Raw genomic sequence first — 18,068 nt, 5'->3', positions numbered from 1 at the left:
AATCATATTCCTTCCAGTTTTATAGCATTCTAAATAAAACAAGCTTTCAGTGATCTACACATTTAAATATATTTTATCACTAAAAAAGTATACAAATACTGAAACACAAGAATATACTCAAATACACAAGTGCATCTTGTTGCAGTTAATATTTCTTTCATTCATGTTATTTCCTCAACTAATACTTATATTAGAAACTCTTCAAAATATGAAAATGCAAAATATGTATGTAACATGCAGCATGCTTTAAAATACCCATGCCTGCTCCAAAATAATCCAAATTCCTAAATATTAAACCACTAAGTGTTTGCATATGGCAACAAATAGTTTATGTACATACTCTAACTCTCTGATAGCAGAACACTAGCCCAGGAGCTCCAAAATATCGTTGTGATAGAAGTTAAGGCAATTTTGAAAAATAAAGTTTGTATCAAGTTAGAATACAATGAAAATAGACTTTTGATGTACTTGAATTAAAAGAAACAATAGCAATACCTGAAGAGGTTTTTAACAAAGATAAAACAATCTTTGCTTTTCCCCACACCAGCTATGGAACTTACTACACTTGTTTGCTGCGAAGCAGAAAGCTTTTTCATAAATTAGTTGACACAACCAAACAGCCTACTCAGATCTCACATTTGAGAGAATGAGGAGCAAGTGTGAAATGGGATAATGAACCCAAGACAAATAAAGTGACTGTGTTAACTGCTGAAGGAAGTGAAAAGCAGAGAAGGTAAACTGGAAGCCAAACATATGGTACTGCACAAGAGAAAAACTACACAGAAGAAACACTGTAATAACACCAAATTCCAAAATAACCCATTTTACAGTTTCCTATACACTGAATTAATTACAATATATGGGAAGAAGGAAGGTCTTTTATTCAATAAACATTTATAAACAGTTACCTTCAGAGTGCAATTTCAATCTTACTTCAAGTAACTGAAAGTATTTGTTGTATCAAAATGGTAACTAAGCAAAACCTTGAACTGCATAGATAATTGCACTTTTCTTTTGCTAGCAGGCACTAGAATCTTTATTGGAAAGTAGTACTATATGTTCACTGGAAAACATCTAGCTCCATCATTTACTACCACACACCTGCAACTTGAATTATGTATTTCTACTTACCCTCTTCGTGATAGGGTAAGATGCAGCATACTTAAAAGTGAAAAATAACTGCATGTTGAGGACCACAAGGTAGACTCTACATGGAGATATAAAGCATTTTGATGAGTATTACAGGGATGAAAAGAAGTACTACTCTTACAAGTGAAATATTGCCTCTCTAAGCTGTTAGAACTCTTTTATTAAGAGCAGCAGATAAGGAAGAACCACTGTGTCCTGGACCAGGGGCTATTAAAAAGGCAAAAATAAAACAGAAAGAATACAAAAGAATCCAAACAATATGGTAAACACAGAGTGAGTAGCAAAAGTCTTGCCACAGCCTGAAAGCTGGCCAATACGTAGGAAGCGAAAGAGTATTAATAAACGGCCAGTTCTCAGCACAGAAGGAGGTTAACAGTAGTGCGCTCTGGAGAGCTCTGCTGAGACTTGCACTGTTCCTTGTATTTATTAATGACCTCGAGGAGATGGAGAAAATGCTGATGGCAGGAAATTATGTAGGTTAGCAGCGTTGTCAAAAGTTCCCAAACAACGCAGCAAAACTAAGTCTGAAGGTATATATGTTTTTTTTTTCTTTCTGCATATTTAAGCAAAGTACACACACCTTCGTGAAGAACAAATGGCTCCTTGTACATGCCTAGTTTTACAGTTTTATCTCTCGGGGAAAAAAACAAATAAATCTGTTCATTACCGCGCCTGGTGTAAGTCAGACAGTTAGTCTCCCAATTAAATTTGTATCAAGTGGGAGCAACCATTTATGTCACTGAAAAGTCTGATATAAAAATTGAAGTCAACAAAAAGGATTCTCTCAAAAGGAGAATCAGATCATCAACTAGAGCTTGATGCAACAGAGAAAGACTAAATTAAGCAATGGATCAGAACAACAAACATGCAATAATGCCACCAGGTAAAAACAAAGGTTTGTTTTTACCTGAACAGATTAAACTTTGGTGATTGCTTCTAAAAAGTCAGCGAGTTCTTGCTGCTTCTCACAGTTTGTGGCAGAAAGCTCAAGAGCTCAATGCTGACAAACTCTTGCAAAGAATGGAACTGAAAGAAAATGCATTTCCATTTAAAATATGGCAGTTGTAACACATGCATAAACCTTATGAAAAAGGCTCAGAATAAATTTGTAATACTCATCAAAAGATTTTTAGAAAAGACTTCTGTTATTCCTTATATTCAAAATAATCTGAAGGGGGGGGGCACACGGGAGAGAAGGGAGTAACAGTGAAAATAAAATGAAGTTTGATCTTGTTAATCCAAATGTAAAAACGCATGTCAACTTTGAAGAGTTACAGAAGACCCTCATGATATTTTGCAATCAGCCAGGAAGTTGCATGATAAAATTTAATATCAATTCTATTATATTCTATATACGTACACATAGTATAAAAGAATATATCCAATACACTTATATGCACAAGTAATGGACTTTGATCTAGCAAATTACTCCTGCAGAAAAAAACCTTGGAGTTATAATCCATTTTTAAACCTAAATTTTAATGTTCAATTGTTTTAATATTCAAGTAGAATCTAAGGAATTTTTCCCCAAAAAATCATGCTCTTACATTAGATATTTCTGGTAGATCTCATTTTTTTTATTATTATTATTATAACCCCATATTCAATTCCATTCTCCTCTTAAAAAGGTACATAACAAACCAGTGGGCTAGATGGATATCCAATTTGATCTAGGATGATGGTACTTAGAATAGATGATCAAGAAATGCTGGAAAAAATTATTAACTGAACAGTTTCAAGTTGCATGATACAGGATTATAAACAATAAATTACCATATGCAATCAGTGTCAAAAGTGGAAAATATTTAAAACTCAAATTTTGCTGATAATTATCATCACAGACTCAACTTAAAAAGCTTATTCATAATTTCAACAAAGCTATTAAATAAACATTCTCAAACATAGGCTTTAAAGAAATACATAGCCTAATAGTATCTGGAAACTGAATATTAAAGAAAAGGTGTCAGGCTCTCTTATAGCTTGAGTTTGACTCTTCTTTGCCCTGCATCATGCAGTCATTTATACCAATACCAGAAATGTTGGTAGAAAAGCCTATAGAGAAACACTAAAATACTGCCAAATTAGGATGTAGTGGTTTATACCTACTCTGCAATAGTCTGAATAGCTGCAGAGAGTAATTGAGCATTAAGACCTGATTTACTGTGAGAAAAAGGGTGATGGAAAATGCCCAATTATTTGATGACCTTTTCCAACCCCACTCCACCAGAGAAATACATAAATAAATAAAACATTAGAATGCAGCAAGAATAATGAAACAATGCTCTTAAACCAAACTACTGGGGGAAAGAGAGCTCTCCAATTTAGAGGAAAAAAGGGTTCCATACTACAAGCAAGAAAGAGGAGTAGGTAAAATTAACTCTTGCTGGATATTGATACAGAAGTTGAGTAAGATTATAAAACATTCGCGACACAGCAAGAACAACATCTGCAATGTAGGTAAGAACAGCATCCGCAGCTGCAGTAAATTAAATAAAATTACAAAAGCTATCAAAGCTCAAGTTCCAAGTTAGCCTACCTAGAGGTAGCCTAACTTTACAATTACCTTGTGAGAACAGAGATTTTCCACACTATTCTTTGCTTAGTTTTGGTCGCTGTCAGGGACAAAACATTTGAGAAGGTTTCCTGCATAAAGAGAACATATCTTAACAGTGGACTATTAGGCTAGCCGTGATACCAAATGGTATCACTGTATTGGCTTTGAAATCAAAACGAAAAAGAAATCCTATGTCCTTATAAAAGTCCAGGTACTAAAAAGTAAAACCAAGTTCATAGAGGCAAGGGTGCAGGAGCCTTCCTTTTGAAATTCTAAGCAGAGAGTAGTTTAGCTCTGCTTTTTTCTTTAATAGAGTAAAAATGAAACTTTTCATAAGCAAAATAACATTCAGGAAGATGTCTGTAAAGCAGAGACTGATGAAGGGGTGAAAAGCTCCATGCTGGTTTAGTAAAAGGAAAGCAGCACTCTGATTAAAAACACCTGAAGAGAGCCTATGTGTCATGACATTTTTCTATATTACAGTTTTTCCTGTTGTTCACTTAATAATAAGATATCTTATAACTACAGTCACAGATGGGGTACATGCCAAATACGTTAGCCAAAGCACTCTCCCTGACCACCACCTCCTTTAAAAACACACACACACAAAACTGGACAAAGTTTCCTGTTTAGGAGCAGTTTGAGGCTGCGATAGGATCACAAAAAGCTCAGCACTAATCATTCAAGCAAAGAAATTTGAAACAAAATGCATGCACGCATACACTCTCGTGTTTCTAAATCAGAAATCACAATAAAATGCACACACACACACACAGAGAAAAAATTTTTGCTCTTGTATTTTTTCTTCTATATAACAATTCTTGCAACTGATGAACAAACAAGATGACTCAAGGCTAGGAGATATTCTCTTCCCTCCCATTGGCAATTTATTTATTGTAAGTATTTCTCTAAATAGTCAAATAGACCAAAAAAACTTTCAATGCATAATAATCACCCTTTAGCCTGCTCCATTCTAGGTTACTACTTGCAATTTTTAAAAACACTCAGCAAGAAAGTAAGTTTTCTTTTTTAGCTGACTGGATCTCTTAGCATTAACTGATCATTTCCAAATAACAAGGCCCACAGCTCCCAATTAAAAAGAGACTGTTCTCGGTCCTCTTTGCTCACAAACTTCATTTGCAAAAGCACTGAGGTGTCACTAGGAAAAATTTCTGGAGGTGAAACTTGTAAGGTTTTCCAAGATTTTGCACACCGTATTTCCTTGACCAAATAAACTTTATGCACTGGTAAACATGCATATAAAACTCAGTGTGAAGTGGTTTTAGACATAAATGCTTTTGAAATTATTCATTTGATGAGTACACAGTTCCAGTCTCCTAGATCACTGAAACTATGCATGCACTTTTTGTGACTTTCTCACTTGAATAGGAGCTTGGATTTAAAAAATGGCTTTCAAATTATAATGGACGAGTAAACCAGCTCTATCACATCATTCCTAACAGTGACCACGAATTAAAAAACAAAACAAAAACACCAATGGGTCTGCAGTTTCTGAACAATCCCATCACCTACCTTCCTCAAGCTGCTGTGAAATCGTAACGCAATGAAAGTGCCAAAAAACTAGAATGAAAAGTTTAGGTCTCATGATGTCCAGCCCACCTTAGCTACCTTAGGATTTACGTGTAAAGCAAGTACTTACATTACTCAGATGGCCTTGAGCAAGTCAAATTATTTGACAATTTACGGTGCAGTCTACCAGACTGTTGTAATGCAGTAACTTGGTAGTAATTATTCAGAAATGAAAGAATTCCATCAGCCAGATCCACATTTTTCACTAATTCCACGTAGAACAGAGACAGCAAGCGATCATTCGAGGGTGACCGACACGCTGTGCTTTTAGCGCTGTCCGTCCAGCTGCTGCAAAGTACTCGGGTTATCCTGCGAAACCCTGAAACCAGACGCCCATTCGTTCTCCGGCTCGTAGGAGGAACGCAGGGGCAGCCCGGCCGACACGGCTCTCGCGCTACCCGAGTCTCCAGTACGCTGGTCTTTCACCTAGCTCTCTCACCGGGGAGCCTCGAACCAACGGCCGCGTTTAGAAGAACGAACGCAGGATCTGGCGGAAAACGTACGGGACACCGAATCCGCTCCTTCGTGAGGGTGTCACCTAGGAAAGTCAGCGAGCGCCCCATCACGACAGTACTTGCGCGCTCGGTCTCCCAACGTCATCGCTCGACAGCCGCGTAACGCGTGCCGTACGGAGGAGGCTCCGAGCGCGGGCACGGAGGGCGGCCGGGAACACGCGGCGCCACCAGCGCGCTCTTTGGACGAGGTCCCGCTGCCAGGGGAACGCCGCTCAAAACGGCTCCCTAATTACCATCAGACAGGCACGAGCCGGAGCAGAAAGGCGCGGGTCAGGCCCCACCGAAGAGCGGGTCAAGCTACCCAAGCGCCGCGGGACAACGCGCGAGCTACGCGGCGAGGCCCGCGCCTCCGCGCCCTCCTCGGCCCTCTCCCCCTCCCCAAAAGGGGAGAAGGAAGGAAATCGACCGGCCCTGGCGTCAGCGGGACGCCATCCCCGATTAGCGGTTCCAGCTCTCCGCGTGCAAACAAACGGCGGCCGAGCCCACGGCGCCGGCAGCCGAAAACGGCTCCCCCCTCGTACGCAAGGGCCCAATCAGCAAAACGTTCAGGCGGCGCAAATACGCCCTCACGTTTCCCGTCACGCGGAGGAACGACGGCGCGCAGGAACGGCGGAAGGGAACCAAGCGCACCTCCGCGCTCGCGCCGCTCGTCGTTTATTACGAGGACTGCTGCATACAGAACGCATACAGGTATTTATTTTGTACATATATATGCACACATATGCGCGTGTGTGTACGTACGTATGCATACGTATATATACGTATACATACCCGCATACATATGTATATAATGAAAGACCACGAGCATTGTTCCTCAAAACCAAAACTACTATCGATTGCTGCTCCACACGCCCGGAGGGATTCTCCCGCGGGGTTACCACATACCAACTTCAGATGCCTGAGAAGCGAGCACTCATCTAACCCCCAGCGGGGAGCGGAGCTGCGGCCCCCTGGGGACCGAACTCACCTGCAGCTGCTGCGCTCGGGAACGAGCTGTCAGCAGCCGGCGAGAGCGTCGCTTCCCAGGGCTTCCCTGGAACCGAGTCAAACTCCTCCAGGCCCAAAGGGCCAAGCCCTAATATAATACATAACACAGGCAGGAAACAGCAAGGGGAAATAAGTGTACGGGAAGGAGACTTGGAGGGCAAAAGCCAGGCTTACGTAGAAGGGAGGATGAGAGAGCAGAGACAGTAGGAAACCGAGGCGAGAGTTAGGCAGGGAAGTGCGAAAAATAAATAAATAGAAAAAAAAAAAAAGGCAGGTGGAAGGGCTTGTAAAATGGCATGCAAGAAGGGCTGCCATTCTTTTCATGTTAGGTGCTTTATCTTGATTATGAAACTTACCAGGATTTTTTTTTTAAAAAAAAATCATCTTTGTGTTAACTGGAGGAAGAAAACACTTCTGAGAACCCAAATCATTCTAACCGGGTCAGGAATTTGGCCGAAGGGCGATGATTAAATAGCAAGTGCTCATCTAACTGTTATTTAAGGAGCTACGGGCTGCATGGCCGATCGTGTAAGCTGCACACCTATCAAAACTGGAAAATAATGAGTATAGGCTAAGAAGAATAAAAAGGATTTTTTACAGATTTTTAACATATACATATATATATATGTTAAAAATCTGAATAAAAAGGATTTTTATATATTTTATATAATATATATAATAAAAATTATATACGTGTGTGTGTGTGTGTATAATTTTTTTAAATCTGATTTTGGGCAGGATCTCTTTTCATGTTTTGGAGGCTTCAGGAGTATCATCCGGCATGTTTTTCAAAAAAAAAAAATGATTTAATGAGGAGACACCCAAAAACATAGCGAAGAAGTAGAAACGTTATACAGGTGGTCGCTGCTCAGAAAACAGCAGCAGGATACACGTGACCAGAGCCATGCCGCGGACTGACTGAGAGGAACGGGCCAAAACTCTGAGATCATGCTAAAAATCTCAATCCACAAGGCAGTGGGGGGAATGGACTGAAATCTCAGGGCAGCGAGAGCAGGACTCGCTTTTAAGAGTCGAACTCGTACGGCCTCATTCAGCGAAACGCACATTAGCGCGATTCCAGATAATGTACAGTCAATACAAAACCTGACCAAGCACTGTAAGATTTAGACTACTACAAAACCTAAAAAAAAAAAAAAAAGAAAAAAAAAAGAAAAGAAAAGAAAGAAAAAAAAGAAAAAATATATAGGGCAACAGATGTTCCGGAGTAACGTAGGTCAGAAACAGCATTGCAGCATGTTAAAATAAATCAGTTCTTTCATATTTCAGTGCTGTTTACAGAGAGATGATTTGGAAACGGAGCAACCCTGCCAAAGAGAACAGCGCAGCGGGGCCTCCTCCAAGCTAGCACCTGCCCATTAACTCCGCATTAACTGGCATATTTCATATATTGCTTATGTTGAACTGAATGACAGCACGTGCTCTCAAGTCTAACATTTATAAGCAGATCCGTATTTCTATCGGCCAAAGTTAATAATTCAAGAAATGCCTCAAATTAGGCATAAGAGTGATCAGTAATATAGTATATTTCAGGTAAATTCTTCCAAGAAGAGCAATTTAGTCTCACAAACTTATTTTAACCATTATACCAAAGTTATGCATAGTAATTTAAACATACATTCAGTCCTCATTTCTACCTCAGATAAAAACTACAAGAATAATGGAAATCTCACTAAAGTTCAGATTTTGCAATATTCTTTTCTCTTGAAAACTGCATGTTTTCAAAAAAACCTTCTGTTTTTTTTTTAATAGCTCCTCCTCAAAGACCAGTTTCGAATATTGAGAGTAAGAAGATGTGTTTTACTGGTTCTTTTCCTGGTTTTGTTTTAAAGGAGGGTGATTTAAATTTAAGGGCATGTCCAGTCAAGTCCCTTTCTCTAGCTCTACTATTAAAGTCAAAAGACCACCGTAAAGGTAATACAGTTTTTCTAAAACCTCAGGAGAGATTTACTTTCAGGAATCTTTAGACTGAAAATGTAAGTAAACTTGAGATGGGAGAAAATACAGAGAATTAATTACAACATGATGTATGATAAGAAAGTAGTAAGTTAGGCTAAATATTCATCTCGAAGAAATTAAGAAGCAAATGTTGTAACAGCAGAATATCCACTACATGGTTTTATCATGGTTTCATTAGCACCTTTCAAATAATTCTTTGGGGTTTGTTTGAAAGGGAAGCCCACAGATTTTTATATCGACTTCAAAAATAAACCTGTTAATATAAAGGAAACAGGTCTTCTTCATTTCTCTTTAGAACAGCTTTTTATATTTTCTAGTACTTAATAAAACTGACCATCTTTATCATTAAGCGCAATTTAGAAGCCTACAAACTTATTCTATTTTTGTTTGTGAATTCAGTCATTTAAAACATACCTCCATACCAATTCTTTGTAGTATATTTAGATTCTGATCTATAGTCCTATCTTTAGGATTTTATGCATTTGGAGAAATTAAAACACATGCATTATGAGAGTGACGGAGCACTGGCACAGGTTGCCCAGAGAGGTTGTGGAGTCTCCTTCTCTGGAGATCTTCAAGGCCTGTCTGGATGCAACCCTGTCTACCATGCTCTAGGTGACCCTGCTCAGCAGGGAGGTTGGGCTAGATGATCTCCAGAGGTCCCTTCCAACATCAACCATTCTGTGATTCTGTGATTATTTTATGCTGCGCTAAAGTTTGACTACATAGCACTGAATTTAACACATCTAGTAACTTCACTATTTTTAGAAAAACAAAAGATTTGAATTGGGTACAAATGCTGAAGAGGCCTTTGTGAGATAAGGCATTCAAAGATTATAATGCAAATCATTTACTTGAAAGGGATTCATTTAAGAGAGGCCTTTCTAGGGTGGCTAAAGGATTCCTCAGCTAAGCAAAGGAAACAGAATGCTACCTTTTAAGTTATATACATATATAAACATATATATATATATACACACATATATAAGGCTATTGCTTTAAGTTATACACAAAAACTTTTATTCACAATATTACTGCAGAATTTGCAAGGGCACAGCTTGGACAAAAATTTGATTACTACACTCAAGTTCAGAGCACCTAAATAAAGGTTGATTTCAAAACATTTGACTATGTTTTGCAAATGAAGACAGTAACTTCCTATTACTGTCTGGGAACAAGAGTTGTCAAGCACGTTCAAAAACACATTTTCTACTTCTCCACTGACTTTAAGATCTACGTGCCTAACACTCACTCTCATAATTGTTTGTGAGAAAAAAATTAAAAATTTAGGAATCAGAATAGTTAGTTGTGCTCAACCAGCTTTGAACATTTTGGTTTTCAAACACTGAAATCACAGATAGCACCATACCAACTTTTCTAATAACAGTTTGCTCCTGTAGGGGCATTCCCCAATGACTTCAGCATAGAAAAGCTCTGAGGCATTAAGTAATAAGTGGCCAAAATTATTCCACACCTGTAGAGTTATAAGATTTCTGTCTTTTTAAGAAATTGCAGAATGTGGATTTATTCAACTCCTTTTCCTTCCTCCTTCCCAAACGAGACAGTTTAATCGTGACCTGGCACATCACAACCACTTGGAATTTGATGCTATTCCCAGCACTGATCAATCAGGACCTAAAAGCTAGATGGATGCATTAAAGCCCAGAAGATTTTTAAAGTTCAGGCTTCGATTCGCGCAGAGCTGGCAATGGTTTTGTTCCCCCCTATTGTTCAGCGATCCGCAGAGAGCTCTTACAGATGCTGAAAGTTAGACTGCGCTGAAACCAAACCTTGAAAAGAGCAAAAACAGAATGTGATTGAACGAAGCTGCAAACCAGAGTGAAGACAGCTTTTAGCGAGATTCTCTAAAAAGGAAAAACAGGTTTAATATTTTGCAATGACACAAAGAAAAAAAAAAAAAAACAACTCCACAACATTGAGACTTTTTGAATCTGGACAGATATCACCTCTGCACATTATCCACAGGAAAGCAAGCTGAACACTAATTGTAACACTTCTTCAGCCTCACACGCCAGTTTGATGACTGCTTGTCCTATTAGCTCTTTCAAAATGTTGCACTGCTTGTAAAACACAGCAATTGAAATTACTTTTTTTTTTTTTTTTTTTTTTTTTTTCAAGGGTAGCCTCTTCCATGGAGGGCAGCTCACATACCGTAACAGGTGCACGCTGTCCTCCCTAATGTTATTTCTTCACCACGTTGATGTACTAGGTTGATATACTCGCTGCCTGCACACAGCCCCGCGCCGCCCGGGAGGACGGGGCTTCCAAGGCGGGCGACACCGAGACACGTTTCTCCCACCTGGACAAATGTCCCTGCAGGGAGAGGACGAGTCCCAGCAAATCGCACTCTCACTTGTGCAGCACGCCAGAGCGCACAGCTAAGAAGAAACAAGTAATAACAATTAAGGAGGCAGCTGCTGAATGTTAAAAACTGTAACAACAAGGATATTTCTTTCCCTTTCTGCACTGCTGTAGGAACCAGGGAGAAGCTAAACCGAAGTGAGGAGAAAGGAGTTCCCTCTTCTGCCACTTTGACTGCCCAAACAGCTTCTAGCCGCCAAGCTACAAGTGGCTTACAAGAAACTAACCCACACGCCAGCAAAAGTCAAACACATCTACGCTTTGAAGAGAATACAATCCGTTAATATAAAACAATGCTATCAAAGCTCTTTTCAAAGAGAAAAGATTACGATTCAGGCTCGGAAGCCAAATAAGTTTGCAGAGACAAAAACTGGTCTGCCAGGATATCGCTAGGGAACAAGGAGGCACTTTAACAGCTGTCGGTGTTTCACCGTTCACCCCATGAAGAGTCTACACAGCAAACGTGGCATCCCCCCCGCCACGGGGACATTACACACGGTACCCTCTGCTTGTCAGCCCCGACTTCATTCTCATCCCACAACACCTTCTACTTTTAGCTGCTGAGAACTGCCAAAAGAAGCACAGTTTTCAGCGCTTTAGTTGCTAAAGACTTGCAGTTGGGTTTAAAGAGAAAGCCAGGCATCGCTCCCAGGCTGGTTCTTTCCTTCATCCCCGTAAATCTTCAAGGTGGTTATCGTAATGCCGTCTGCATCAGCCGAGGCTGCAAGAGCTTCCAACAGCAGATGCCTTTGGGAACTACTTGCATATTCGCTCAGCCTGACGCTTTGCCTCAAACCAGCTGCCGAGGGCTGGGGCAAGCTAGCGCAATGCCGGGCGAGTGGGAAATTTTGATGCTGTAATTAATGTGCATTGCAAAGGGCATCTAACAATGAGAAGCTTCCTGGGAAACAGAGATCCAGGGCTGAAATTCTGAAGACCTGAAGAGCCGTTTTGGAAGTTTTTCCCTGTTACACATGACAAACGCCTTCTTTCACAGCTTCTCTTAGGAGGCTTACATGAATCAGCAGCATCTGCTGATAACTTAGGAAGGTGGCTCTAAGAAAAAGTCTTTTCCACTTTATATGGAGAGAGATCGATCACTTTGTTTTCTCTTCTTTAACTGAAGGCACAGCTTCCATAAATAAGGCAAATGTTACTCTCTCCTTGCTCTCATGATTAAGTACCAGTGCTAATTTCTTGGTAAACAGAGGAGTTTGGTTCATGTTTTCCAAACTAATTCTTACGTCGTACATCACCTGAGCTACAGAGACCAAGCAAGCCAAAGAGAGCAAGAGACACATCCAGTGACATTGTGAAAATTGGGAATGTTGTAGGTAACTTACTATAGCTAAAAGAATACAGACTACAGAGAACTAACAAGAACATGAAATCCTGCCAAAACACTGTCAAAACTTACCAGTGTTGACAAACAACAGGTAGAGTAAAAGGCAAGAATAAGCTATATCAGTTAATTAAAAATTAAAGGCAGAAGTTAAAGTTACTATGGATAGAATACAGTGGCTCAGCTTTAGAAAACAGCTCAAAAAGCACTCTCCCTGCTAAAAGTGTAACAACAAAAATCAACACTTAGATTTTGGAAACCCTCAATACCGCTTGTGCAATTGGCAGATGACATGTGATTGGGGTGGAGGAGATAAAATTATTTTTGTACTAATGTGTTTCTCTTAGTTAAGTTAAATTTTCCCTAGAGGTCTACATAGAAAAACAGCACACAACATTCAGTTAATGAAGAGCACTCAAAAGTACAAGAGGCAAACAAGCTGGAGGTGAATCACGTTTTGAGTGCTTCTCTCAAAACATTTCCTCTAATCTTCTCCAAGTAGTTAGTCCTCACCTTTCTTTCACTTTGCAGGCTTCAGGAGCAAGAATGCCTCTGCAGCTATATTAGCAAAGCAGCAATATTAACACTTAGCTGCAGAGCTGCCTGGATCTGTTGCTCTTGACGGCTGTGACAGTAGCTGCACCGACACGAGGTGCCAAGATTCGTTCCCAAGGGTAACTGGGCTGGTTACCCACTCCGGTGAGAGTTTACACAAATCTGTTGGCCGCTGCCCAGGCACTATAAAACAATGTGGTCCACACCACAAAACCACCAGATGCTTCTGCAAAACCCAGTAGCATACAAGACCCACCAGTATGACTCAGGCGGATGACAAATGTTAAGCCGCTGCCGGACACAAGGAGTCTGCATTACTTTCAGAGAGGGGAAGAAGGGGAAGAAGTTGCAGTAACAGCACATAAATAAGGCAAGAGCTCCAGGATACTGTCAGTCTTGATGTGTAACTTTACCTTAAATAGTTTCTACTTTACAAGTTCTCACCAGTATTCAAGTACCCCGAACAGACAGGACAGCTCTGCTGCTGGTGACCACTGTGGTACAATTCACGCACAGTCCCCAAGCCCAAGAACGCACAGCACATCAAACTGGAAACACGGCTTGTGCCGCACTGAAGCCTCTCCAGTAGGCTCCAACAGGCACTGCTGATGGGTTACGCCGTTCTGCCCATCTCACCCAACAACGCATGTCCGAATTTGTTACATGTTTCTGTAGATGTTCCCTCAATAAAAATGCATATTGTCAAAATTCATCACAATCGAATACATTAGGAACAATTTTTTTTAATTAAAAAAGAAAAAAAATGCAGTTTTGTGTATTCTGTACAACTTTACCTGCTTCGAGAAGCTGAAAGATTTATTGCTTCCTAGGAGAAGTCAACACACTACTGGACTTTAAATAGTACATTTTATTAATTGGTCAAATAATACATTATTGTGAAATATCATTGTATTTCTCCAGTAATTTGCGCATGCAAATAAAACTCGATTAACATAACGATAGCTACAGAAAGCAACCGAACCAGCTAGGTAGTGCTGCGTGTTCATCTTGGTGCTGTAGTATCTTGCTCTGTTATGTATTATTGTACTACAATGTAGTATTTACTACAATATGACAAGATTATTGCCTGGGACCACTGAGTATTGTACTGGAACAGTTATTTCCAGAGTTGCAGTAATGCCTTTGCTTTCCACAATACACGTATTGTATTAATCCTCCTCAGCCACTTAACAATGGGAGAAAACGTACAGCTAATTTCTTCCAGAGTTCCAGCACTAAGGGCTGGAGCGGACGATTTGCTGAGAGGTGAGAGATTTCCCTCAGAGGGCCAACACTGCTCTGCGCTGCCCCTATCCTATCCGCAACGCCCGGGCCGAAGCGCTGTTCTTCAGGCGGTCGATGTTCGCTTGGAGACGTACCCTTTAAAAAGGCAAGAAAAGTGATTTTGCTTGCAGCCGGTCCAACTTTTTCAAGAGCTTTGCCTTTCTTTACCTAAAAGAAACTGGCTTATGGAAGAACATCCATAACCTGAACTTAATTAGACTTAAGATAGACTAACTTGACCTTATGACTGCTCATTCGCCCCGCTCCTCCCTTCCCGAACTCGCGCTCTGTCTTCTGGCCCAGAGACAGGCTGTGAACGCAGGCTAGCGTTTCCCTGATGTTTATCTTCCGGACAACGTAGCATCCACTTCTGAAATCACAGTCTTTGCTTAAATTCGCAAGGTCTCATTTCGATTAAACATATCAACTTCACTACGTGGGAGGTCTCTAGGGAGGAAGTAAATAGCTTCAATTCTTCATCCTTATATATTGAATTCAGACTAGGTGAGCGCGATGACAAGGAAGTTGGAAAGATGGACTGCATTCCCAAGAAGAAAAATTAATGGGCAAATTTCTTATACATCCAGGAAGATCAGGTCCATAACCAAGCTGGAAGATGAGAAAGGCCTGCGTGATCAGATTACAGACAATACTCAGAATTCCTAACACAATTTGAAAAATAAATAGTACTTTGATACATATCAAGGTGAAGTGTAAGGAGCACATTTTTACTTTTCCGCAAGTAGGCAAGAAAAAAATTTATTTTCTTTCACTAAAGATATAACTGTATTTGCACCTACTTATATTTCATTACATTTTTCTCAAAGAAAGCAAAGACTGTACACCAGTATGGTCAACATTAGGCTCGTTGATTTAACTGATGGCTCTACTGAAAATGGGAGTAAGTTTCATTTCACATTGTTTATGCAGTGCAGTTCCTCTGGAAAGCTAATTTTAGACTGGGAACACAAAGACGCTAATTGTTTATGTTCATTCTTTCTTATTAATTTAATAACGGCAAAGAGTAACATTTGCATTCAAAGCTTCAGGTGCTCTTGAACACAGATCAAAAGACATCCGTGTAACATGCAATATGCCTTGAAATTTAAATACAAGCATAAATTATATTTACTTCCCTAAACAAGTGAGACTGTCCCAAATTCTGGAGATTCCCTGTGAGTCAGATTATCATAACAAAGCATCATTGACATTATGAGGCCTCAACATTTTTGTTTCCTCTGCCATCAAAATTGTTGCAAAGACTTCCACAGTTCCAAAGATTACCAGTTTTTCTAACCCCATCTCCTCCTTCACAGTTTGACATTTCTTCTTGGCTTGCCAGCTCTAAGGAGGTTAACCTCAGAGTCAGAAAGAAAAACCTCCACAGGTTTAGTGTCATGGTGAACACAGCCCAGTCAGAATGGCAGATGTTACCTACATTTTTTTCCCCTTTCCTTTTTTTTAAAAAATCAGAGAAACACAAGAAAAAGGTTACCAACAGGTCTGGAAATATTGACAGACACCGAAACTACCCCTTGAAACTCAAGTCCAACGACATACCCACAGCATATACGAGAATCTCTCAAGGCTGCCCCAGATGACCTGGTTGAACAGCATTTACCTCCCAAAGCCCTTTTCAGAGCCCATCTCTGCAAAGTGCACACAACAAAAGCTTAAATCCTTTTGTCTGATACCCATTTACTCTCTAATCAGCTCTGCTGAGATTTTCCAGAACAATAATATCATGATGATATGCCTCTTTGTTTCATCCCATTGTCATAATATAATTGTTCAGATTTAAAATGAACAGTGGCTGGGATGCACTCCAGGTCATTACTGCATCCAGCTTAAACCTGTAACGAGCTATCCCCATTACAGCAATGTTCCTTCAGAGTTCGCTTGCTCCTTCTGTTTGTAATACTTTAAGATTAACTCTGTTCTGTGAGACTTTTTTCTTCCAGCAAATTCAAACTTTAACCTAGGGTTTTGGGTGTGTGTGGTTTTTTTTTTTTTTTTTTTTGTTTGTTTGTTTGTTTTTTAATATAATTCACCAAGTCAATAGGTATTTAACCTGCTTCTTGGATTTGCACAAGAGTTTAATCTGTTGTAAGAATGTTTAACACAACATAGATTAATATTCAATCACATGACAAGTAGCAATGAAATGAGAACTATTTCCCCTCTCTGAATGAGATTACTAAAAGGCAAATATGAAAGTTTCAAAGAAGAAACTGTACTGCCTCAGAGGGAAAACATACTGCAGGCTTTATAGACTACACATTCACTACATTATCTGTTCCTACCATAACTTTTTCCATTATAATTCATTACATATTCTTCTTTTAAAACATACTGAACACAAACAGCTCATTATAGCATGCAAATTCTTTGGTTGCCAACCTCATTAGTGTGGGTGAATTATATTAAGTAATGCTGCTTTCCCCACTTGCTAAATGAAGAGTATTAAAATAATCCATACAAAGAGAGAAAGAGGCAGGTATTAAACAAGAGACCTAAAGTCTCCTTTTGAAATTCACCTTTGCTCCTGACAATCTAGTTTATAATAAGACAGGTTTATATATTTGGATGCAGCAATAAAATTAAAATAGCTCCAAATACTATATAGATTTTCATTGCCAAAAATTCTTTGTTAAATGCAAAAGCATCTATGTAGGGGACAGGGAACACGTGTGCACCCATGCGTGTGCATATGCATTTTAATTTTCTCTCCTAATTTGCATACACATAGCATAAGGAAGAGAGGACCATAAAGGCTTGCAAGGTTTGCAGAGGGTCTACTTAAACCATAAGCATCAGCCGCCTACAGATGCATGCTATAATGGTGTCTCCAGGAAGGAGTAATTCCTTCAGAGCCTGTTCCTGTAGCATGCTGGAATTAAATTAAAATTGAGAGTCTGCTTACAAAATGCACACTAGAAGCCAAACAAACTAATTCTAAGACTCAAAAGCTTAGCTTCTGCTCATTGGAGAGTTGCATGATAAATGCTAATGCTGTTTTGACAGAACAATTTTTTGTCTTAAATACAAATCTAAAACTGTCATGATTTAATATAGTCAGCTGATGGGAAGAGGTCCTTCAAACTCTACATCTCATTTCAACTTTACATGGATTAATAATTCAGAGGGTACATATATTTTTCAAATTTAATTAAACAGACTTTTCTTTCATTTTCAGACATGGTCATTATCAAACGGGAAGGGGATTGGGAGAGGGAATTCACAGGCTTATCAATACTTGTGGATCCTTTTTTTATGAAAGATAGAAATAATCTATGGACTCGTGGTATCAGCTGGTCAACAGCTGTGGAAAACTAATTTTATTTGAAACCCACTAGGCAAATACTCTTTCAGTCTCCAAAAGATACATCAGTTCATGCAAACTGAGCAAGCTGCTGCAGACAAAGGAAACCTGTTCGTGCTTACAAAGCTCAGCACCTGTGATTCAAGTCATGTGTCAAAGTGAAACAATCCAATTAATATTCAATTCAATGTTTTCTCAAAGAATTAGTATGCACAAATTTTTAATTAATTATTTAGCAAAGCTATTTGTGCAAGTAATGTAAATACAAGAGGAACTGCAGAAAGCTCAGAACTTACTTAGCTCAAAACATTATTAGAATATGGTACATGATGGAAAATCAGCAGCTTTGGAGTTCAATACCATAACAATCAGTGATTTGCCTCAATTTTGAGGGATCAATGAAACAAAATA

The 18,068-nt window shown here is 39.5% G+C and overlaps 1 protein-coding gene across 1 annotated transcript in view; it reads right to left on the bottom strand.

The window, feature by feature from the left end:
• The window catches only part of TMTC2 (transmembrane O-mannosyltransferase targeting cadherins 2), a 251,582-nt gene that overhangs the window by 180,346 nt on the left and 53,168 nt on the right, over positions 1–18,068 (bottom strand). The window lies entirely within an intron of this gene.

This window comes from Rhea pennata, chromosome 1 (genome assembly GCF_028389875.1).
Source record: "Rhea pennata isolate bPtePen1 chromosome 1, bPtePen1.pri, whole genome shotgun sequence".
NCBI classification, from domain to species: Eukaryota; Metazoa; Chordata; class Aves; order Rheiformes; family Rheidae; genus Rhea; species Rhea pennata.
Note: the sequence above shows the minus strand (reverse complement) of the source record. Positions and strands in the feature narration are given on the sequence as shown.